General features: G+C 42.4%; 1 protein-coding gene across 13 annotated transcripts in view; it reads right to left on the bottom strand.

Annotated features, from left to right (window-relative positions):
• Nucleotides 1–23,721, bottom strand: part of TIAM1 (TIAM Rac1 associated GEF 1) — a 474,570-nt gene that overhangs the window by 141,479 nt on the left and 309,370 nt on the right. For all 13 annotated transcript variants that reach the window (XM_072740856.1, XM_072740854.1, XM_072740857.1 and 10 more), the window contains one exon: nucleotides 2,645–2,827. The gene's annotated coding sequence lies outside the window, so the exon portion shown is untranslated. The remainder of the gene's footprint in view (nucleotides 1–2,644; nucleotides 2,828–23,721) is intronic.

The raw sequence follows: 23,721 nt of genomic DNA, 5'->3' as shown, positions 1-23,721 counted from the left end.
AATCACACTAATGTTACGTCTTCTCTATTTTGCATGAGGAAACATTCCAGTTAATAGAAAATCACCCCACAGCCAAAGGTCTCTGGGCAGAGAGCAGTAAGGAAAAATACTACTGTAACTTCAGACTGTTCAGGAGGGGGAAAAGGGAGAGAAAGAAGATACGAAAGGATAACTGGAAATAATCTCATTACTTTGACACCTAAGGAGCCTGTAATAATATTTCTATGGTACAGGATGTCAAATTCCCTAGATGAGACCAACACTTCAAGCAGTACCCCAAATAGACAGCAGAGTGACCCACCCCTTCCCCGAAGAATGGGAAGGCTAGATGAAATCAAAGCCCAGCCCTATGGGTCAGCCTGCCAAGGCTTGCCCTGGTCAGAAGTAAATAATCAAAAAAGATAATTCTAACAACAACAACAAAAAAAGTAATTCTCTTGTAGGGTCAAACATCACTGGAGCAAAACTCTTCTTATCCTCAGAAGTAAAAATTTACATTTGAGATGCACATCCAAGAAAATGGTTTTGAGCAGGTTAAAATTTTCCTTTAAGAATATTAATGTTGGGCAGCTTGGGTGGCTCAGCGGTTTAGCGCTGCCTTCAGCCCAGGGCCTGATCCTGCAGACCAGGGATCGAGTCCCATGTCGAGCTCCCTGCATGGAGCCTGCTTCTCCCTCTGCCTGTGTCTCTGCCTCTCTCTCTGTCTCTGTCTCTGTCTCTCTCTCTCTGTGTCTCAGGAATAAATAAAGTCTTAAAAAAAAGAATATTAGAATATTAATGTCACTTTCTCTCTCTCTCTCTCATACACACACACACACACACACACACACACACACACACACACACACGCCAGACCTGTATAATAATTTTAAAGGCAACTATTCTGAATAGAGTGATTGTGGGTAATTTCAATTCTCAAAAAATTATACTTTTTTTTTTTTTTGTATTTTCAAAAGTTTCTGCACTAAACCTGTAATTCATTTTAAGGAAAGAAAAATAAATAAAACATGTTAACATGTTTGAAGTCCCTGGGTTTTTTGGATAATTGAAGAGAGTGAGGATGTGGGCACTATGCTGACAGCTACAACAAACGACACCAAACCCAAACTCAAAACAGATGGCTGGGAAAAATTACCTAAGGTAAAGAAAATACTATCTAGCTTGGATATAATCACGCTTTCTCTATATTCCAACAGCACTTTGCTTGACCTCTTCACATGGTGTCTGCAGCACGGTTATTTGTACACTGACACACTTGTCTTGCTTTGTATGGACCCCCTCCCCATCTTTTTATAATTGCTCAGTGGCAGGGACCATGCTTTACACATCCCTGTCTTGGTCACCTAAATATACTAACACCTTAACACAGCTCTCCTCGATGGGAGTGATCATCACGTAGACCATCTCTTAACAAGCATTCTTCAAATATATAAAACATTAGAGCTCATTAGCAGGCCCAAGATGACCCAATTCATATCATATTCAAGTCAAAAGGGAACTACTAAAGCAAGGTTTCTCAGTCATCGGTAAGGACATTGTGAAACCCAAGCACAAGGCAGTTAATGATGCATATAAATGATAATTATTAATAATATAATTTTGCACTCCCCTGAGGTATTTAAAAACTTATTAAAATAAACATAATGATCACCCTTCTATGACTTGAAAACAGACCTCCAAATTTGCAGGAGAAAGGATGAAATGTATTTATTTCAAAGTTAAATTTGAAGCGAAAATCACAAGACAACAGATTGCAAATTTAAAATTAGCTTCTAGTGGGAGGTCTTGGTTTCAAGCCTGTTTTTTCTCTACTGGAGGCTGAGCTTGAAGACAGGGGTGGGGTAGGGGGTGGGGGGGGGAGCTAAGATTAAACTGAGACAAAGTTCTGAAAGTTTTTGCTAAATCTTCACAAACCCATGAAAAGTGTTTTGCCAAGTCACACGCAAACACCCTTCACACAAGAGACTAAACAGGAAAGTTTTGCAACAAATAAAAGATGATCTTTGATTTAGAAAGATGATTATTTTGACTGTATTTATTTTGCTTTTTAAAGATTATCCAAACCAGAAACAAAATCTATCATTGTTTTGAAGTGAAGATTTTACAGCTAGGTTTGTCGTTTTCAAACATAATCCAATCTAAAGATGGTGAACTCAGGGATAAATTTAAAAGACCCTGAGGGCAATTCACAGGGAGGGGGGGAGATTTCATAGGTACTGGCTTTTTCTTTCTTTCTTTCTTTCTTTTTTTTCTTAAGGTTTAATGCTAATGCTTTTGAATTCTTAGATGGGTGTAACCCTAATCCAAAGAAGTGGTTCCAAATTCTTTTTCCCACGAGCTACATGCAACAAGGCAATTCCAATGACGTGAAAATGTATCTGTCCCACCACTTTGGGAGTATTTCCAGGAATTCATGCAGACGCAGATAGGATCAAAAATACATATACAGGGGCACCTGGGTGGCTCAGTGGTTGAGCATCTGTCTTTGGCTCAGGTTGTGGAGCCGGGGTCCTGGGATCGAGTCCTGCATCAGGCCCCCCATGGGGAGCCTGCTTCTCCCTCTGCCTGTGTCTCTGCCTCTCTCTGTGTGTCTCTCATTAATAAATAAATAAACTCTTAAAAAAAAATACATATACAAACCTACCTTACAAGGCAACAGTGGTTCCCAGCCCAACTTGCCCGAAGAGCACTGTGGCATTTAGATACTGAGATTGGAAATGGTGTCCGGATGAACAGCGGCAGGGACCGGGTAGAGGAATCAGTCAGCACCTGCCCCTCGGGGAGGCCATCGTGGTGTCATCGGAGTCTACGAGGATGTGCCAAAAACCTGCAGAGGACGGAAAAGGGAAAGGAATTGGTCAGCCAGAACACAGAAGATGGGCCTTTTCGATGGAGCTCACTCTCCTCCATTCTCCAACATCCGTTCTGTGTGTGATACCACCCGCCGGAATCAAATGGTGCAACAGTGAGCAACAGGTATGAAGACCAGGCATCATCAGACATATAAATAAGCATAAGTGTAACTATATTTATGGTAAGAAACAGCCCTAAGGGGCTCCTGGGTGGCTCAGTGGTTCAGCATCTGCCTTCTGCTCAGGTTGTGACCTTGGGGTCCTGGGATCGAGTCCCATGTTGGGCTCCCCACAGGGCACCTGCTTCTCCCTCTGCCTGTGTCTCTGCCTCTCTCTGTGTGTCTCTCATGAATGAATAAATAAAATTTTAAAGAAAGAAAGAAAAAAAAGGGAAAAAAAGGAAAGAAAGAAATAGCCCTATAAACAAAGTTATCATTCTCCCCTATTTCTATGGAGAAAAGTATTAGATAACAGAAGCAAGTTCCCAAGGAATGATTTCCACGGCTCCCTCTTCCATCTTCCAAAGGCCTCAAGGAACAGAGATAATAAATAAAAGGAAACAGGGAAATCTCAGTTACTATCAAAGCGGAGCTACGTTGATGACAAAAGTTGAAGAAAATGTCAAAAGGCAGTAAAACAAAAGACCAAGGACACAGACCTCACCGTGGACACGTTTACAGCTGGCCAGCACAGGGGCCACTCATGAAAAATATGTACAGAAAAGACTTTAGTGAAATATCTCAACTGTTATTTAACACAGGAGATAAACTGACAAGGGCAGCCCCGTGATCAAGGAGTATGAATGATTTTTTTTTTTTTAAGGGGGAGAAAAAAAGCCTGCCTTCTGAGATGAAATTGCAAATCCTAGAGTCCAAGGGCTCCTTGGGGTGGCTGCACCTTATCACCCTCCTCCTGGTCATCCCTCTTGGGGGGCTGCCAGCTGCTGCTCCCGGCAAGGCGAGAACCCGAGGTGCCAAACACTTTGAGCAGGAACACGGAGGGAGAAAACTCCCTACTCCGTGGAAGGCAGCCACCCAGAGGGGGGAAGTAAATAAATGCACGCTTCCACAGAGGACAGAACAATCAGCCAAGTTGCAGCTCTTCCTTATCTCGGAAAATGTGCTATTTAACCTGAAGTGGGTGACTCAACGCTTGCCAGGAAGGGAGCCCAAGTCCCCAGCAATACCCCATTATTACCCTACAATGCGTGCCCTTTCCATAATTCCCCCATTGCTAGCTTGTTCTCTCTCTTTTCCTAGGCATCCTCCTGAAGCCGTCCTCTGTAAATTTTCAAATTTTCAAAGCAGTTCCTGAATTGCCTAGGAACTGGCAGAAATTAATAAGCAACAGCCCATTTATATTGAAATGGACTCATTACGGTGCCAGCTGCCAATAATTTGCAAGGCGGGATTCTTGCTGGCAAATGGGGGCCTGCGGGCGGCTGCCCTTCCACCTGCGCCACAGAAGCTGATAATGCATTTTCTTCTACTTCAGAAAAAGTACATATTCAATCTACCAGAACTAAAATTTTTCTCTATCTGTATCTTTCTAATGCCTGAGTAGAAGAACGACGTGGGGAAGAAGGTAAGAGTTACAGGGCATTATTCATAAAACATGCAGGAAAACAAATCTTGAGTTGCACTGGGTCGAACTTTTGTCAGGTCTTGGTGGGGAAAAAATTGTCCCTATGGCCCAGGCTGCGGAAACGACCCGTGATATGGCCCAATGAAGAGCCTCGTATAGGTTCTTTTGCAGTTGGCAGATATGCTATGGTTGTGATGTGCCAAGAAGTGCTCATTTTGCCTGTAGTGGCCTAGCTCCACCCTGGCCTGTAGACACCATGGCACCCTGAGAACGATTAGTACTCTTGAGTTTTCTTCGAGAACTGCAAAGAATTCCAGTTTCAACGGAAGGCAGCGATGCACCAAGTTCAGTGTTGGAGGTCTGAGCCTCAGCTCTATTGCATGCATCAGGTCAAGTGTTGGCCTCACCATCTACTTGCAGGGTGGTTTGGGGCAAACTCTAGATATCAGCCCTCTACAAACAGAATAGTTCCTAAACCACTGGTTATTAGGATCATTAAATAAGATCATCTATGTTACGTCACGAGCTGAGGGCCTACCCCTTGGTCGGTTTGCAATAAACATTAGCTATGATTCTACAATTACTTAATATTCATAAACTGAAAAAAAAATACACTGTAGAAGGTGACTGTTATATGGGCTTCCTTAAAACATCATGCCTAACTCACTGAATCTGGGTCTGTGTTAGAAGTTGGATGATACGAATCACCTCATGTTTGTTGTGGGGCAAGGGTACCTGGGTGGCTCAGTGGTTGAGCATCTGCCTTTGGCTCAGGGCGTTATCCTGGGGTCCTGGGATCCAGTCCTGTATCGGGCTCCCTGCAGGGAGTCTGCTTCTCCCTCTGCCTATGTCTCTCATGAATAAATAAATAAATTCTTAAAATAAAACCTCATAAGAAGCATCCTGTCATTTGAAGTCCTCGCCAGTTCTAGAAACCAAAGTAATTTAGAGAAAGGGGTATTGTACTTGGTCTCAAAATACTCAAGCTCGTGTACCAGGCTCTATGACTTATGTGACCTTGGGCGACTAAATTATCTGTTGTGAAACTCAACAGGAAAAATGAAGATATAAGATTATCTCCACTACCAAACTACCTGAAAAGATGGTGCAAAGACAGAGAATCAACCCGAAACATTATACAAACCATATAATGCTACAGAAGTATGTTAATTAACTCTCTGTTCATGACTTAAGTGCCCCAAACTGCTTCATAATTAGTGAATTAATGAGAATCAGGAAGTTTCCCCTTACCTTGAATCTTAAAAGTGAGGAGCAGAGGGATGGGGGCTGTTAGAGGTCTTGAATCAAAATCCTGAACAAGCCAAATTCCGGAATATTTATTTCATACATAACAAGCACCAAAAAAAATTAGTTTTTAGTATTCATTCTTAATCTAAAACTCAGTATCAGATAGATGCATGGGTAAATAGATGGATGGATAGATAAATGGATGGATCTTGGGCATTGAAAAATTTTACATAGTTCAGATACTAAAGAAAATTCACTGCTCTTCTTTACTAATTTTTTAACTATTACTCTATTCAACAAAGGACTCAGTAGTGAGTGACTTTCAAAAATACATAATCCAAGGGCACCTGGGTGGCTCAATCAGTTGAGTATCTAACTCTTGGCTTTGGCTCAGGTCATAATCTCAAAGTCATGAGACTAAACCCCACATCAGTCTCCATGCTCAACACAGGGTCTGCTTGAGATTCTCCTTCTCCCTACCTCCTTCTTTGCCCCTCCCCCTGCTCATGTGTGCACACTTACTCTCTAAAATAAATAAATGAATGAAATCTCTTTTAAAAAGATATATTATCTGGGACACCTGGGTGGCTCAACGGTTGAGCACCTGCCCCTGGCTCAGGGCATGATCCCATGGACTCAGGATCGAGTCCCACATCAGGCTCCCTGCCTGGAGCCAGCTTCTCCCTCTGCCTATGTCTCTGCCTCTCTCTGTGTCTTTCATGAATAAATAAATAAAATATTTTAAGATATATATATGTAATCTAAAATAGAAGAAATTACTATCCTCCAAAACTCAAAAGAAACCCAAAGGGTGATAGAGAGAAAATAAGGTAACCATGCACACCCTATCAAACTACACAGCTAGTGCCATTTACAGTAAGCATTGTAATAGCCAACTCAATTGGGAAAACATGGCAGTGGTAAAATTCACAATTCCAAATCAACTGCTCAGAGGAAGGATGAATATTCTTGGTGCTAAGATCAGATAGAAATTTGCCCTGTGGTCCTCTGAGGCCACTGTGATATGATAAGCAATGTTCTGGACCATATCCTTCCACATGGGCTCAGTGACACATTTCATATGGATGTTTGTTCTTGATAATTGATTTAAAAAGAAAATCACAAGTCGGTAACAGAAGTTCTGAAGAAGTAGGATACTGCTGAAGAGTAGAAAGGCTGCATAACCTTCCAGGAAATTCCCCTTAATCACTTCTTGCTTTCCACAGAGTCCTGAGGGTGGTAAGCTTAAGGCTTGTGCCCAGGTATAGCTGGGTCATGCTACCAGATGGCCAACCCCATCTGGCATGAGGGGAGGGTTCCACCAGGGGTGAGCTTGTCCACCTTGTATGAAAACTGAGACTATAGCACAAAGAGGAGGTACTATACCTTCCCTCCCAGGAGAACCAACCACATGACCACGCAAGGTAGGACCAGGATCCTTAGCACAGATGAACAAGCTATGATAGGAACTCCAAATTCCTACTCCCTAAAGCATGGATAACATGGCATTAGCCCAACCATGTTTTGAGACAGGTGAAAGCAGACACCCAACTCAGCTGAACAAAATCCCTGGAAGTTCCCATGTTCAAGCACTGTACTTGTTTTGAGCAACGCTACTTCCTAGTAGATCCAAATGTATCTCAAGGTAACTGAGGAAACATGTTCATAGAATCAGTATTTTCAAGCCAGCTATAAGTCAAGAAATCTCTACTAAAATAATAACTTTAATTTTAGAACAGTGAATCTTTGGCAATACTTAACCAACAGGTTCGGCTGGGACAGACCGAATTACCATATTTCATCGGAGTAAAGTCAGTGTGTTTCAAAGTGAAGTAACATGTTCTACCCCGACTCAGCGCAATCTACCATTTATGGAATGCTTACTATCTCTCTGGCAGGGCGTCAGTGGCTTTAGGCCAAAATATTCTTCTAAGTTTCCCTCGGTTCTTGGTGTTTATTGTCTTGCAGCTACAGTTGGACACTGGCAACTGCCAATGCATACAACTCCAACATTGCACTACAAAGCTCCCTCCCAGCTCCGTCCAAGGGAGTTTGGAAATTGCCAGTCCCAGAGGGCTACGTTACACAGCTGGCCATCAAATCTCCCAAACACCCCCCCAAGCCTGGCCCAACAAAAGCTCACATGAGGCCCAGCTTACTGAAATCAATTTAATAGCTTTTTCAGGACAGACCACGAGAACCACATAATTTCTCAAAAGTCTAAGTAGCCTCATTCCCACTAAGAAGCCATGAAGCTACTGAACACTTGAGAACTCCACCCAACACTCCGAGAGAAGTGACCCTGTGATGTTGACAGCCCACTCAGCTCTGGGCTCCTAGCTCCTAAATTCTCCATTTGAAGTTTGAGTCATGTCAAAAATGAAGCCCACCCATGTCACTGCAGGAGTGAATGGGACATTGGATTCCCAAAGAAAATGGAAGTGGAGCTGACCATGGTTAACTACTAATGCTGAAATCTGCCCTTCAGCATTATACCACATTGTGGCTTATCTTCATGGGGTGTTCCCAGGGAGAGAACCAGCTGCCCATGAGAGGACAGTGGGAGAGGACAGTATGCCATTGAAAGAGCTTCCATACCTCCCATGTGACATACCAGAGTGTACAATCCTTAAACTGCACCCCAGGATTATCTTCCCCAAAACACATCAATGCCTTAGTAAGAAGAGATTTCAAACAGCGTCTTTTCCAAAATGAAGTCACCCAGGTTCCTGTTTTCAGGCCGACTTGTCTCCTACTCCCATACCAGCTATAGAAGCCTTCCCAGACACAGGAAGAAGCTTCGGATCCCAAACCACTGGGGCAGATGAGTGATGGGTTAGGGCAGCTCCTCTTTCACAATCAAAGATTACAGCTCCAGAGGAGGAATTTGGTTCTGGTTCTTTCTGGCTTTCCACCATACCTGCTGTTTATAGTGTGGAGACTGGAGACCAGGGAGTCTCCATTCTGAAGGACAGGGCCTTGAGTGAGCAGCTGAGCAGAAGGGCAGGGAGTGTCAGACTCAGCAGCTGCTGTCCACCTCCAAGATTTTCTCCAGGCCCTCCCAGGGGACTGAGCGGTATTAAACAGCAACCTGCCATTTCCATGATGCTTTCCAATGCCTACAACCTGGCTTCTCCCTTCACCTGTTCTCTCAATGAGCAGCCAGGAGGGAAGTCTTCAACCTGAAATGTAATCGAGCTGTCAAGGGGTCTCCCCTTCTTCATCAGAAAGCAGAGTAAGATGTGGTCACCCTGGAGATTTGGTTCTGTTGGCCACTATTACAGGTACAATAGTTTCCTCACCCAGAGCTGCCTCTCCCACAGAGAATGGGAGGGCCACTCCGTGAGTCAGGGAAGAGCTCCCTGGGTGAGGTGTGGCAACTATGCCTGCCGGCAACAGGGGCTGAGACTGCCTTTGACACAGAGGAGGGAGAAAGGACCACAAACCCCTCTGGAGAGGTTACCAGGCTAGAGACCCCAAATACACACTCCTCATGCTCGAGCCTAAAGGACCCATCAGAAAGAATCACTCCCTCCAGCTGATACCTGTTCTTTGGTTCTGTTTCTGCTGCTGGCAGTATTCATGTCAGTAGAAGGCATGTATGAGATGGCGAAATTCTCTAAGAGAAAACAGGTAAAGAGATTTTGGTAAATCAGATACGAAAGGATGGAGAGGAAGGAAGAGAAACTAAAAATCTTAAGTGTGTGTGTGAATATTAGATTAACAACATAATTCAGTAATCAAAACTCAATGAGCAAGTATGATAGCGGGAAACACAGCTGCCCTACATAAAAAGTGACACTATAATGGGTCCTGTGCAAAGCCACTGGTAAGGGGATATTAGGAACACTAATCCTGATACGTGTTTAGGTGGTAACAGAGAATTTTAATCAAAGACTAAGGAAAACATTTTAGTGCAGCAAAAGGTCTTCTACTTCAGTGTCAAATAAGATGATTTGTAACAAAATTTTAAAGGAATTCCTCCCAAGGATTTTCAAAATGGGGTAGATTCTTTACCTGTAAGTTCCCACCTTCTAGAAAGGAAGAAACTAGTTTTGGTATCTGGTGGCTCAGTCAGTTGAGTGTCCAACTCTTGGTTTTGGCTCAGGTCAGGATCTCAGGGTGGTGAGAATGAGCCCTGAGAGGGCTCCTTGCTCAGCTGGGAGTCTCTTTCTCTCCTCTTCTCTCCCTCTCCCCCTCTCGACTCACTCTCCCTCTCTCTCAAATAAATAAATAATTAAAAATAAATAGATAAAAATAAAAACAGGGGAAAAATAAATAAAATAAAAATGGGAGAAACTAGTGCTTACTCATGAAAGAGTGACAGGAAAAGGTTTCACAGGCCTAGCATCCCAAGGTAGTCCCAGGACACGCAGCCCAAAATGCTTCTTTACTCTGTCATTTGAAAGTAAAAAAAGGCCTTTTAAAATGACCTCAATTTTTTATTTGCAAATCATTTCCAACTCTCTTGCAGTTATAAAATTAAGACTACAAGCTCCAGCAGGTAAAACATGGTTCCTTATTTCACTGATTCTAAGAAACACATTTTTCACTTTGAACATCTCTGAAATTAAATGTACCTTACAGTCACAATACTGTAGGGTGGTTTCACTGGGGCCATTTTCTTTCTTAGTTTCTTTCTTAGTTAACTCAACCAACATTTATTGATCACCTACTGTATGTCCAGGATAAGGAAAGAGACCATTTTCCTTATGATGCTCCAAGTCTGAGTAAATGATGATCACCTATCCAATCAGAGACAGGGCTATAAAGGCTCATCTGGCATTGTCAGTAATGAATGATAAAAAGAAATAGGCGAGGGGCACCTGGGGCACCTGGGTGGCTCAGTGGTTGAGCATCTGCCTTAGGCTCAGGTCATGATCCCGGGGTCCTGGGATCGAGTCTCACATCAGGCTCCACACAGGGAGCCTGCTTCTCCCTCTGCCTATGTCTGCCTCTCTCTCTGTGTCTCTCGTGAATAAATAAATAAAAATCTTTAAAAAGATGAAGGAGGAAGAGGAGAAGAAATAGGCTAATTCTGCCAGAAGAAGCTGTCATTTGGTCCTAATGGGCTAATATGATTGGCTTAGTTTGTGAGGATAGGAGGAAATAAACAGTAACAGGAGGGAGTATGCAAAAAAAAAAAAAAAAAAAAAAAAAAAAAAAAAGGGAGAACTTTCCAGAAAGAAAGCAAAGGCTCCCAGGGCTGAAAAAGCATCAGTCCAATGTTAGAGAGGTAGATGCATAGAAAGGAGCTGGAAATTGTAAGGCTAAAAAGACAGGTTGGGGCTATGGATGCTACACCAAGGAATCAGACAGTATGTGTGATGGACTATGTGATAGGAACTTATTAGCAGAGTTATACAATCAAACATGTTCTCCCCAGCCCACTCTGGCTAGCAGGGAAAAGAAGTGGAGGCTTCTTGCAACAAACCAATCAGGTGGTCATTGGCTGGAGATAAGGTGGCCTAGACAGGGCCAGTGAGAACCTTGAAGTAATAAGAAAGGCAGGCAGAGTCACCAGGACTCAGTGGCCACATAGTTACCTGTCAGAAGTGAGGAGGGAAGGAGAAAAAGAAGGGAGAGATGTTTCTGAAGTTTCTAGTTTGATAACTGACAGAGAAGGTGACAATAACATCTCTCCCATTGTGAGATCATACGGAGCACCCATTTGAAAGTTTTATCCTTAAGAGGTGGGAATTCATAGTGATCCTACTAGAAAGTGATGTCCATTCCACACAGGCACAGAGCAACCAGGGTTGGAACACATTAGCACAGACAGGAAGGAAGGGAGGGAAGGAGGGGAAAGATAGGTAGGTAGGTTAGGTGGGAGGGAAAAGGAAAGAAAGAAAGCAGGCAGGAAGAAAGGAAGAAAGGAACCCTGCCAAAAAGCTTGGATCAAGAAGAATTTATGGAGACACAAAAACTGGCCAATTATATCATATAATCGAAGAACTTTAAACTCACATACACACAGCCTCTGATGACCTGTGAGAGGCCAGAAGTTGAAAACATTATCTCAACTATGCCTTCCATTGACTAAGCCAATAGCTATAATAATAAATAGATTAAATAACATCAATAATTTCACACAAAAATAAAATGCTGCCTCATGTTTGGTGCCAAAGTTAAAATGTAAATCAGATTTCAGATTTGAGTTCAGCCCCCAAAATTCTCTAGGTCCACAGGACACCCACTGTGCTCCTGACTCACTCTGAGGTTGGGTTCATCATTTAAATAAGATTGTTGACTACAAGGCTGGTGCTCCAAAGCTGTACAGATCATAGGGAAATGCATCTGGGATGCATAAAGCAGCCCACCAGACACTACTTCAAATGTAGCATTTGAGGACCATCACCTCCCCTTCCACGAGTGAGTGAAATGGGAAGCAAACGGCAGAACTCAACTCAATCCCATCATCCTGACCATCCGCCATCTCTTTAAATTAAGAGGCTGGTCTAGAAGTTTCTGTGCTCCTTATACTTGAAAGGAAGTCCATGTTTCTTTAACCTGCTTAAGTTAAAACCTGTGTCATAACTGTAACCATTGTGAGATTCTCTTTCCAGTAAATACATGATTCAATTAAGGCAAAAAGTGCCAAGGAGCTTGGCCCCAGAAATGCAAGATGGAACAACCAATTCTTACTTTACACACTGGTGCATGATGTTTTTGGCTGAGTAACGACCAACATTCATCCCAACTGAATTAAAAGCTGAGGGGGAAATAAAAAGCACACGAAGTGGTTGCAGACTTGATTTTTAAAAGTAGAAGAAGAAGAAAAAAAATCAAATGACTTTTTTATGACTACTCCCTGTAGTCAAAAGAGGATAATCAGCCTCTTTCATATAAAGACAGTTCCTGGGAAACCATGGGAACGCCTCTGAAACAGTGATACATCAAAGTCCCCATGCAGAAAAACCGATACATAAAATCACAAAGCAAATCTGTTTCTTGTATGACGGCAACTAGCTTAAAAAGCTTGACATTCATTGCCAAATAATATCCATGAGACCACACACAAAGCAAGCAAAACAGACACCGGCCTGCCTTCTAAGAACTAATGAGTACACTCCTGTCCAGGGCACTGCTGTGCAAATGGTTTTATGGGCATCCTCATTCAATAAAATAGTTCGGAGCAGCCCATCTAAAACAATAGGAGTGTGTGTCATCGCTCATTTAATTAACGTACAAATTACATACATGAGCTACTGTTCAAATAAATTATGCACATTTTAAAACTTCTGTGTATGTTGATGCTGTAGGTGATTTATGTGAACCAAACAAAAATTTAGGTGCGCAAAATAGAAAGAAATATAAATTCTGAAATTTCCTTCTCCTACCCTAATGAGAGCATCTCGCACATCCATCTGACGTTGAAGACTATTGCTGGAACAGAGAGAAAGCTGACCCGGAAACTAAGAAAAGATGGCATGTGGAAAGCTCAAAGGAATGCCTCCTTCCCCGGCCACATGACCCCAGTGCGAACAAAACCACCTGGAGTGCCTATCCCCCTTTCTTCCATCCCCCTTCTATTTATCTTATTCCACCTTGGTCCAGGCTTACTGTTTTTTCCAGGGACATGGTGGACAGGTGGGGTCTGCAGGTTGCAAGAGAACTCTCCAGCAGCAGAAAAAAGGTCATTACGGTAAAACAAAAACAATCCCAAATCTGTTGCTAATGTTTGTTTTCTAAGCCTATTTCACAAATTCCTCAGTTTCCCATCTTCAGAGTCTAAATTTTACCTGCATCTTAGCCTTCTTATGAAGCAACATCACGGCAGTGTCAAAATCTCCAAGAATCTTCAGGAAGGTAACGTATCACCAGGCCTGTGAACATGTGCTGGAAACCTGGGGCTGTGCTGAAGTTATCTGCTGATAGGATTAGCTCTCACTGGGGGGCATTAAATTGTGTTTTCTGCGATCAAGGCTTTAGTCCATACCCCTTTACCAGTGCTTACTAAAACGATGCCATATGTAGAAAAAGAAAATGATATAGGGAGGAGGGACTCATTTCTGCAACCTACTTATCTCCAACCCCTCTAAGACAATACAGTGACTGGCCAAGAGGCAATAGGCAAAAACAAGTTTCCAACCATGGCTGCATTTTTTTTTAATTTTTTATTTATTTATTTATTTTTTTTTTTGGTGTGGGGAACCTCAAACACAGCCAGGGTAAGGAGCCAAAAAATATCAGTTATATAGTCTGGAGGAAAAAAAGGTCAACAACAATAACAACAACAACAATAACACACAAAGAAAAATCATTTTTGAAATATTCTTGAATGAAACTTTGGTTTTCCTAGGTGGGAGGAAAAGGTTCCATCTTCTGGAAGAAATCCTCATTCTGTCTGGCCAGCTTCCCATCCCGAAAACCACCGGTAACTAAAGGAGCTCTCATTTAAGAGTTCAATTTTTTTTTAAGATTTTTTTATTTTTTTATTCATGAGAGATACAGAGAGAGGCAGAGACATAGGCAGAGGGAGAAGCAGGCTTCCTGCAGGGAGCCCGATGCAGGACTTGATCCCAGGATCCGGGATCACACCCTGAGCCGAAGGCAGATGTTCAACCACTGAGCCACCCAGGTGCCCCTAGCCAGCTCCTTCTATTTCTATCCTTAAATCTAGGTCTCCTTGCCTTTAATCTCCATCACTCATATCCCTCTCTGCTGCCCACTCAGTGCATTCATCACTGTAAAACCGAACTAGCACACATTCAAGATGTATGTAACGTCCTTCCAGAATGAAGTCCCTTCAATCCCTGCTTTGCTACCTAACAAACAAACAGTCCTGGCATGGCCAGCAAAGAGAAGAGTCCTAGGGATAAAGGGGCATCTTTCTAAAGAGTCACTTATATTCAAAGATTTACTCAGGAGGTTGGTTGATAATGGAATAAAATTTTAAACGTATATGATTTTTGAAGATGAAATACCCATCTTTCCCCCACCCAAATAAAATGGTACATAGAATGGCTGGAAGCTAATTCTGTTTTTATGTTGGAGTGTTTTATTGGAAACCTGTGCAAAGCTCTGGTCTCCCAAGACTTGCTTCACCACTTTTCTCCTCAGAATCCCCATAGTTATCAGTTATAGGAACACCAGTCTTAATCCATCCCTTCAGGGAGATCACCAGTTCCTCGAGGGAAAGGATTACAGCTTATTACTTTTTGGCATGTTGTTCCATGGCACATGTGCTCTGTGTCAGTCCGGGTTCTCTAGAGAAGGGGAACCAACAGGATGCAAATGGATGATGGATGGATGGATGGATGAATGGATGGGCCAATATTTTAAGAAACTGGTTCATGCAGTTGTAGGTGTTGGCAAGGTCACAATCTTCAGGGCAGACCAACAGGGTGGAGACCCAGGGAAGAGATGATTCTGCTGCCTTGAGTACAAAAAGCACCTGGAGGCAGAATTTTTTCCATCCAGAAGACTTCAGTCTTCTCTTACAGGGACTTCACGTGATTGGATGAAGCCCATCTACATTATCGGGGATAATCCACTTTATTCAATCCCTACTGACGTAAATGCTAATCATATCTAAAAATTACCTTGTAGTAACATCTAAACTGGTGTTTAACCAAACAACTGGGCACCACAGCCTAGACAAGTTAACATATAAAATTAACCATCACATGCCCAACAGACTTTTCTGCTAACACCTAGGAATGGCATCAATGTCAGCCAAGGGAACAGAAAGAATAAAAATTATTCCCCCACAAATGTTTACAACCATCTATCCAGCAGGTGCTCTTGACTGATCTATTGGATTTGAGCTCTAAAAGAAGATCTCCTAGGGGTGCTCCTGGTAGCCTCAAGCTCCAGGGCACGAAGAGGTCACTTCCTTTCATGATGTCGTATTTGCCATATATTTCTAAGAACATTTTTTTCTAAGATTTTATTTATTTATGAGAGACACAGAAAGAGAGGCAGAGACACAGGCAGAGGGAGAAGCAGACTCCATGCAGGAAGCCTGACATGGGACTCAATCCTGGGTCTCCAGGATCACACCCCGGGCTGAAGGCGGCGCTAAACCACTAAGCCACCAGGGCTGCCCTAAGAACATTTTTTTTAAGGTTTTATTCTTACGTCATCTCTATACCCAACATAAGAATTGAACTTACAATCCCGAGCTCAAGAGTTGCATGCTTCTACCAAGTGAGCAAGCCAGAGGCCCCTGTCATATATTTCCAGATAACTGCATCCCTCTGAGCTTATGTCTCCTGGTAGCCAACATCATCAAGAGCTATGACTCTCTTTTACTTCAATATGGAAACAATATCATTTGCAAACTGGAAAACACAAATACAACCGGCTCCTACTGTTAATCCTTTCCCCCCTCACCCCCCTACCACATATGCTCAAATTATGGAGGTCCTGGGTACACAAGCTTCCCCATGGTGACATTTCCACACCAGCTCTAGATCTGAAATCACCACCTTTTCCCACCCCTGAGCCAAGACTTCAAGCACACAGCAGGGTTGGGGGTGGGGGGGTGTCCCCAACATGTCCTCCATTCTAATGCAGCTGGGCTTGAAGTCTGAGCTTGAAAGCCCAGGAATGGGGAGGAGGGTCGGAATGATTGTTCAACACCCTCCTACGCCCTGCTCATGACTAATGCATCACGCTGTGAAAGCAATTCCTCCAGAGTTAGCTGGAACTGACAGGTCCACATTTAAACCAAACCAACCCTCGGAAGGCTCAGGCGTCACCAACAGCCTTCCCAAGCCCTAAGCATGCCCCCTTCTGAAAATATTCACCTTGAGAGAAAACAAGCTGAGAGATTTGGTTTGAGGGTCCTAATCCTGACTTTCCATAGGGTAGGAAGCTTGAGTTTTCAAGGACCAAACCAAAGAACATTCACAGTAGGTAGGCAATGGATATTCCTCTTGGAGCTATAACTTGAGAACTTGGGGCAAATTATTTAATGTCTCCACAGCTTCATATCCCTCCCTCAGTAAAATTCAGCAACTAATAAGTGTTTCCAATACGTGGGCTTCACAGGAGAGCTGTTGGGGGTGGGGGGAAATAATGGGGAGAGGGAGAGCAGAAGAGGGAGCCCTTGAGGGTGAGGGGATATAATGAGGGGGAGGAGGAGCAGAAGAGGGAGCCCTTGGGGGTGGGGGAATATAATGGGGGGGGGAGGGGGAAAGTATTTTGTCCATAATCAATGTAGGATTTGCTTTTCCAATAGTGATTTTCCATTCAAAATAGCATCCCCGAGAAGAAGGAGGGAAGTGGATTCATTAAATAGAGCTTGATGATCAAAATAATACCAGCCTTCTGGTCCTACCAATGCCTCGCTCGAACGAGCACAGGGAAGTGGGGACTGTGTGCGGCCTGAACTAATGTTGGCACCAGGGTGCCAGCTCTACAGCCACCTGTTTTGTTCTGTTTCTCTCACTCTGTCCCCACACTCACAGGAACAGGCTGCCATCTGTGCTGTACCAGCTCGGCTCAGTTTTCCATAAAGGTAAATAAGATCATGACGTTTCTCATCTTAAAAAAATAAAATAAAATTCCTCCAATTATTACTTTCTGAGCTCAACCTCAATTCAGCTCGACCCAATTTCATTTCAGTGTGTGCTGAGCACCTCCCCTCAACGGGCTCAAGATTTCACAGGGATGCTAAGACAGGGAAGGTGTCAGGCCCCTTAAACAGCCTTAAAGATCCTTTGGGGGGTGGGGGAGGACTAAAACAAGAACCAAAAAGGGCAGTGGAGGACCCAAATACTAAGTACTTAAAATGAGCTCAGAGTAGATGAAAAATGAAGGTGTGATTTAATACAATTCTTTTTGCCAAGAGGATGTTCATGTCACAGATACTCTTTACAGTGAAATATATGCTCTTCACAGGGCAAGGTGAAAAATGCGTATAGATTATAAGAATATACACAATAGGACAGGATGGCAGTTTATTGTGATCTTTTTAAGCTGAATGTTATGATTACTCAGAAGGCCAAAAGGTGATGGCCATTTTGGTATCCTAATCTATAATTGGAATGCCACTTAAATCCTTAAAAAGGCAAACATTTCTAAATGTAAGTGACATATCTATTGTCTAGAGGATGGAACAAGAGCTTGACCATGATCAGAAGCCAGGTCTACATCCCCCAAAACGTGCTGTGTTCATTTCTCAACTCCACACTGTCTTGCAAGATTTGTACACACACTATAGAAACACAGGAAATGTTCAGAAGTGTCCTTAGGAAAACGTATTCCATGGTCAAAGCTGGAAGCTCTAGCTCCTGTAGTGAAGAAATGGATGTCACTTTTTTAAACCAAGTGTTCCCCGAACTTTCTTAATCACAAAACCTGATTTGGCTTGTGGGACCCTGAGTGTTTTGTGGGTTCTTATTGCGGGGAACCATCTAACAAAAATGTGCTCATTTTTATTACTATAGATTCAGACTTCTTGCCCAATAAAGAGCCAAGTCATCAAGGTGTTTACTTAATTGGCAGCTCCAAGTATCAATATCATCACCAGCACTACCCTCATCGGGTAGTCTTCCCTCATAATTTTCTAAGTTCCTTCATCCAAATCTCTCCATCAGCCACAAAACAGACCATGAGAAAGATAATAATGACTAACCAGGCATCATCCTTGGCTCTTAGACTTCTTACTCACTGGGCATAGGTCAGATCCACACCAGGTTTCATGTGGGTTTTTTTTTGGGGGGGGGGGGCGGTTTACATATGTCCACGTGTATATGGGATAACTAGAGTATGTGTTTTAAAAGAAATCACGAGATAATGCTATGGGTACCCCCACCCCAAGCCCTTTTTTATAAGGCCTGGTATAAGTGAGTCAGAGAAAGAAACAAATATATTGCTCTGCATGAAATATCTATTGGAGGAGGAGGTGTAGGTGAACAGGAATACAAGTTATACAGGTGATTTTATAGAGATTTGGAGCTAGCAGTTTCTTCCCACTAATTAAAACAAAAACCATCAACAACCAGAAGCCAACATTTCTAATCGTGGGCTTGTTTTGTTTACAACACAGTGCATCCAGAAACCTTCAAGACGTAGCAATGAATTGCTCAAAAATCATTTGTAACATGTTAGGCCTACTTAATTCTCGAGAACACCCTACCATCTCCTGTGGGACTCAATCAAAAATAAATCTGCTCCATGCTTCTCAGAATGAAGGGAGGCACAGCCCTGGTTTTCACGGAGTAAGCCTGGCCCTGTATCCACACCACCAACTTCCCCCACTTCACGACATTTCTGAGAACACAATTAACTGCTGACACTGGCCTGGGCTTCGGTGGAGCAAACGCCAAACCTGTCGACTGCTATTTCTTGTTGGGGCTTGTGCTGTTTGTTTGTGAGGTATGTTCGATTTATAATGGGAGTTTGTCAGCTTCTTTTGTTTGAACTTGACACAATGGGAAAAGCCCTTAAGGGTTAATTATTAATCTCAAAATGAAATCTGAAACAGATAATAAACGGGTCTTGAGCAATTGTGAAAGACACCCCATGGCATCAGTCAAAATAGGGACTGTTCCCAGACCAGAGCCCTCACAAGCTTCACTGCATTTCATTAGCCATTAAGTGACTGGGACCAAGGGGCGCCTGGCTGGCTCTGTTGGTGATGCATCTGCCTTCAGCTCAGGTCATGATCCCAGGGTCGTGAGATCGAGCCCCATGTTGGGCTCTCTGCTCAGTGGAGAGCCTGTTTCTCCCTCTCCCTCTGCCTGCTAATCTGCTTGCTTGTGTGCCCTCTCTCTGTCTCATTCTCTGTCAAATAAATGAAAGAATCTTAAAAACGAACAAACAAACAAAAAAAACCACAGATGACTAGGACCAAGAGATTAATGCTCAAAGAATGAACTTTAGAGCCAGACAGACTTAGGTGGGAATTTTGCTTCTGCTACTGAATACCTAAATGGTTGTGGAGAGTTAAGTTCACACCGCGAAGACTCAGTCTCCTTATTGGTAAAATGGAAATTTTCTTTTTTGTAAAATGGAAATATTAAGAGTAAATGGAACAATCCACTGGAAACCACATGACCTACTGTCTGAGCCACAGAAGTGATCAACAGATGGTCAATGTGGGGGATCTTTCATTATATCTAGATATTGATTGTAATCATAATCTCTAGCTTCCTGCACCATCATTAGAAATGTTCAAAATATAAACGCCAAGCAAGTATGAAAAAATTATCTGTGAATTAGTGCCTAAATTTATGAAAGCCCAGGTGGCTCAGTGGTTTAGCGCCACCTTCAGCCCAGGGTGTGATCCTGGAGACCTGGGATAGAGTCCCATGTCAGACTCCCTGCATGGAGCCTGCTTCTCTGTGTCTCTGTGTGTCTCTCTCTCCCTCTGTATCTCTCATGAATAAATAAAATAAAATCTTAACAAAAATAAAAATAAAAAATAAATTTATGAAATCTCATTCCTTGATGATTGCATTGAAAACACATGAAGCCTTCATATGGAATAGTCAAAAGGGGCATCCAGTGTTCCCTGTCAGTGATAAATCGTAAAGATGAGAAATGACAACTCAGAAGACCACAACCTTAGAAAATAATATACCAAGTCTTCAGCTCTTTTATGTTATTGCAAGCTTTTTGAAAAGATTATTGTTACCCAAAATTAAAGACAGAAACTTCATCTACTAAATATAACCAGTGGTGATTGAAGATAACTAGAGACAAAAATTTAAATATCTTGGAAAGAATATTGCCAATGGCAGTACCCGTTACATTACCCAGAACCTGTCAGGAATGCACAAAGCAAATCAGATATACTAGACAGAGATATACTAAACTACAGATACACCAAATACTAATTCTATAATATTCTGATTTAAACGGTCACAGTTTTGAGGGATTAAAGCACACATTCCTGATATCTCACGGCAGGAGGAAGCAATAATAAAATGTGTTTGCTGCCAAATGGACTCAGAAAATCCAGCACCAAAAATGTGACTCAAGAGTCGACAACTCCCAGGTATGCATGGAAGTGACAACAAGGATTGATCTGAGTTGTGAATTTTAGAGCAGAGTTCAACTAGAAAGTGAGATTACATGATGCGGTCACTCACTTTTTGTTAAACGAGTATAAGCCACAGCCATTACGTATGAGATATGATGTGCCCAGGGCTCAGGACCAGGAAGAAGGTAAGGTATTCCATCAAGTCTATGACACAGGTATGATTATCCTTCCCAGTCAGCCAGGAAGAACCTAGACCATGAGCCCAAGGCTGGAATCCAGTGACCTATTTCTTCTGGGCTCAATTTATAAGAGCTCGGTTAATACAGTGGAATTTTAAAACTGTACAATAAAAACCCTGGGCTCAATTTCTTATGCTTCTCTAGACCCTCTTACTATGCAACCCCTAGCTATGGGATACAGACAAGGCCATTAAATGAGAACACCCTTGAGATTGGGAAGTATAAAAAGGGGACTTAGCCAGGAATTATACTGTAGGTGAGATAATCAAAGTATACTAGACAAATGTAGTTGACCTGTCCCCGGGCTATCCAGGTGGGATATTAGGCTCTGAGAAGAGAACCATTGTTATTCAACCTGAAATTGAGATGTCAAATATCTTGCAAAACTGTCCTGCAATGTACCCACAGTCAATGCTAAATAACTTCCGGATTTAGATCTGGACTACAGAGCAGCACTGCCTGCAAAATCCTTAGCATCAAAATGACTTATAATTGTTAAAACAACAAAGAAAGACCTTTAAAAAAAAAAAAAAAAAAGCAAAGACAAAAGCCCTCTGGCAATAAATGAGTAAGATAAAGCAGAAAGCAAATGATATAGTGAACACATATGAAATGCTACCCCGTGCTCCTGCTCATCAAAAGCAATGAAAGAGAAGACATTTGCTTGGTGGGACTCGAGTTTGGGTCTCTATTTGGCTGCGAAAGTTCCAGCTATATTCATATCCTCTATTTGATCCTAAAGCAAAGAAAAAGCCCTTTGTTCAATTTCCTCAGAAACTCTAGAGTGATTGCCTGGTTTTCTAAGTTAGTACTAGAGGTGTGAGAAATGGTAAACAGCACCATGGAAGGAAAGATGCACAATAGGGAGAAAGAGAAGAGAAGAGAAGAGAGAGAGAAGAAAAAAGAAAAAAAGGAAAAAAAAGGAGAAAATCAAATCAAATCATATCAAATCTTGGAAGCTTGGACTCCCAAAGGAATCAGGATTAAGAATCTCAGTCTTGAGAATTCAAATACTCTATGATTTTTAGGGGGCCATTAGGTTGAAACAGAACGTGTTTCCATGAAATCCATCCCACCAGCCTCAAAATGGGGGACCCCGTCCAACACAGCCAAACACCTACCACACATCAAAGGTAAGAATGACATACTACAATAAGAACACGGGCAAGATTTCTTTTTTTTTTTTTTAAAAAAAGATTTTATTTATTTATTCATGAGAGACACAGAGAGAAGCAGAGGGAGAAGCGGGTTCCCTGCCAGGAACCCAATGCAGGACTCGATCCCAGGACCCCAGGATCATGACCTGAGCCGAAGGCAGACATTCAACCACTGAGCCACCCAGGGGCCCCTGGTCAAGATTTCTTTAAATGTAGGTGTGCTTACTTAAAACTTAAGAGGACAAAAAAGAATTTTTCCAGCTCTAGCAAGTTCTGACAATAGATTGGGATATTATATCATTGACATGTCTGAATTTCTAAATTTACCCAACTCCTGCCTCAGATAAATATCTTTTGTCGCACTGGTCCGTGTGTGTATGTGCATGTCTATGTGTATGTGTGTGTGTTTGAAGGAGGGATAGAGAGAGAAGATATATTTATAACATAAATGATAAAAATGTTAAATACTTTGCTTAACAGGGATGCGCAACTGTAAGTGGTCATTACAAGCCCCGCTTCGCTAAAATGCTGCCTTTTTAAAAACATGCATCTATGCACAACTTTTTCTTTTTCTTTTTTTTTTATGCACAACTTTTTCAAATTAAATTTAGAGCCAAGAATTGTAGTTGATTATTTTTAGTGGCAAATTATAATAAAATAGAAAAGTGGTAATGAATGAGCATCTGGTCCTAAAGCTGAGAAGGGCTCCCAGGGTCAATGGGAATGCAGCATGGAAGAGGACAGAACTAACAAGAGAGGGGGAAGGAGAGGTGAGCCCACATAATAAAGAGAAACCGGCTCCCAGCTTTTGTCCACAGACAACAGGGTAACAGCCAGTAGGGTCCTCTGACAGCCTCCAGCCAGCGGCAAGCCCTCCTGTCCCACAACCTCAGTCAAGGCTCTCCTTGACAAGACACCCTTCTAGATGGCCTTAGAAATCTTATCAACATCTCACTGTGGACAGAAAAGGTGATGACGACATTTTTAAACCTGGGTTTAACATGATCAAACTTCTCCTACGTCTTTGAATAACGTGTGTAAGAATGTGCCTGGGGGCACAGCCACTATGCTCCCAAGCCAGCTTACAAATTCTAAACAAACTTCATTGCTTTTTCAGTTTAACAATACCAATTCTCCCCTGAACCTTCAAAAAAAAAAAAAAATATCTATGGTGTAATGACCCCAAGATAAGCATAAAAAAAAAACCCAGGGACTAAAGTGAGGAAGAGTATCTACCCAAGGGATGGGCCTGGCAGGGGGGTGTCAGAGTCCAAGCAAGGTGGAGGTGGGGTGGGGAGCAGCCAGGGTGCTTGAGTCCACGCAGAGTGAGGGATGGGGGGGGACACATAGGACAGAGGAGGCTGCTTGAAGGGACCACCACAGGTCAAATCAGGAATGACTAGAGTATCAAAATAAACACTACTACTAACATAGTATAACCCACTGACTAAATGAAAAAGATGTGAGTCCGTACAGATATAAACACATAAATTATACAGATATAAATACACAAACTGAGTTATGTAAGAAATAGGGGATCTACATAATCTCAAAATATCTCTATAAACAACATTTACGGAGGTGCCTGACTGGCTCAGTCAGTACAGTGTGCAACTCCTGATCTCAGGGTGGTGAGTTCGAGCATGGGGAGTGGAGATTAAAAATAAAATATTAGAAAAAAGAAAAAAAATTCACTAATTACA

Source organism: Vulpes vulpes, chromosome 15 (genome assembly GCF_048418805.1).
Source record: "Vulpes vulpes isolate BD-2025 chromosome 15, VulVul3, whole genome shotgun sequence".
NCBI lineage: Eukaryota > Metazoa > Chordata > Mammalia > Carnivora > Canidae > Vulpes > Vulpes vulpes.
Note: the sequence above shows the minus strand (reverse complement) of the source record. Positions and strands in the feature narration are given on the sequence as shown.